We start from the raw sequence: 2,194 nt of genomic DNA on the forward strand, positions 1-2,194 counted from the left end.
TGCTGACAGAGCACTATTGCCTTCTTCCTCACAATTTATCTGTTCCCTCTGTAGCATTTTTCACTATGTAACTTTGAAATGCCCCAAAATAGTCCCATGGTGTCCTAGGAAGAAGTTCTACAGTACTTTAATCAGTTTTATTTTACTGATATGTATAGAAATATGACCAAGAAGACTAATGATTTTAGCAAGCCAGATCCCAAGACTGTTCTTTCCTCAGAATAGGCCCTGAGCCAGACTCTGACTGGCACTGCTACTGGAAAAGAGAAAAAGATCATAATGGTATTCTCTTCCTACATAGTTCTTCCCACGAGGATCAGACAAAATTGCAGATCCTGTCTTAGGCAAGATCTGGAGCATGAGCTCAGCTCTGGATTTTAATTTGATGACACAAAAAAACTTACTGACTTGGACTGGATTCTTTCTTAGCTTCTCCGTTGACCCATAGTGTGGCCTTGGTTAAATAACTCATATTTTGGTAGTCTTCATCCCTCCTACCTTCTATGGGAAGGTATTTTGAGAAGGAAACAAATCCAAGGCATTATCTGTCCACTTTCTACTTTGTCCATTTAGGTTGCAAATTCAGCTGGAGAACATGTCTTGCTATGTATGTATCTACAATACTCACTCCAACAGGACATTAGTCCCATTGACAGCCCTTAGAAACCACTATGATGCCATTAGTAGTCATATACTCCCACCTAAGTGACCCCTTGTATTCCCCTTTGCAATTCTTCAGTCAGGATTCTCATCTGTCTACCCAACTGCCTTGAGAGTGAAGCATTTTTTATTTCACTGCATGGAGGGATGTAAACCAAAAGTGATTTTGTGAAAAGCGATGAACGTGCTGTAAACGTGGAGAAATACTGCTTCTTGTAAGTGCAGGTAGAAGAGGAAAATTACCTGTGGGTACAATGAATTCTACTACTACTTGTGGGTTCAGGCAGAAGCAAGTAGTCTATTACCATACTGGCAGAGTCATCAGTCCTTTAGGAAAAGAGACTAAGGAAAATTGCTGAAAATAAACTAGTGTCAACTCTAAAATGTCATATCTTTTATTTCTGGGTTTTTTTTGGGGGTAGGTTTTCTTAAGGCTGGGGTTTTTTTGTTTGTTTTTTTTTCTATTTTTTTTATTTTATTCTTTATTTAGTGCAAATGTACTTTACAACTGAAAGAAATTGATCCAGCTGAGTATTCTAATTTTCTTTCATGCAATTAAAGGAGTCTGTTTACTTCCCTGCTCAGGAAAAAATGAAAGATAGAATCACGGAACTGTTATTCTGTCTCGATTACGAAAATATCTGGCACAGAAACAGTGATGCAGGATATACAGATGGAAGATATAGTGACTAATTCACCTAGCATCCTCTATCACTGGAAGCTAGAATGCCTGACTTTCACAAGTAGCTTATTTCAGGGACAGAAGGCAGAGGGCAAACTTACGTTCAGCTTGGTGCAGATCCTAGCGAGACATCCAGATAAAGTTATGAGTTAATGACAGATAAAGCTGCTCACAATCCCAGTGGGGAACAAGAGAAAATTCTTTGACTACTGTGAGTGTACTCTTTCTGGGAGCAGACAGAGTAATAACAAAACCACAAATACAATTATTCAGGTGTGCAGTTTGCAAAGAGCAAGATTGTTCTTTGCAACCCAAGCAAAAAAAAAAACAACCAAAAAAAAAAAAAAAGTCAGATGAACTACCTGGGAAGTTTCCAATAGTTTTTATTTCAGTACCCTCCCTGTCTTCCATCAATTTTCTGTTTTCCCTTATCTTTTTATTGTTAAATGTTGAAGCCAGATCACAGAATCATACATTTAGGTTGGAAAAGACCCTTAAGATCATCAAATCCATCTGTTAACCTAGCACTGCCAAGTCCACCACTAAACCACGTCCCTAAACATCACATCTACATGTCTTTTAAATACCGCCAGGGATGGTGACTCAACCACTTCCCTGGGCAGCCTGTTCCAATGTTTAACCACTCTTTCAGTAAAGAAATTTTTCCTCATGTCCAATCTAAACCTCCCCTGGTGCAACTTGAGGCCATTTCCTCTCGTCCTATCACTAGTTACTTGGGAAAAGAGACCAACACCCACCTTGCTACAACCTCCTTTCAGGTAGTTGTAGAGAGCAATGAGGTCTCCCCTCAGCCTCCTCTTCTCCAGGCTAAACACCCCCAGTTCCCTCAGC

The sequence above is a fragment of the Pygoscelis adeliae genome, unplaced genomic scaffold (assembly GCF_000699105.1).
Source record: "Pygoscelis adeliae isolate BGI_AS28 unplaced genomic scaffold, ASM69910v1 Scaffold45, whole genome shotgun sequence".
In the NCBI taxonomy this organism is placed as follows: Eukaryota; Metazoa; Chordata; class Aves; order Sphenisciformes; family Spheniscidae; genus Pygoscelis; species Pygoscelis adeliae.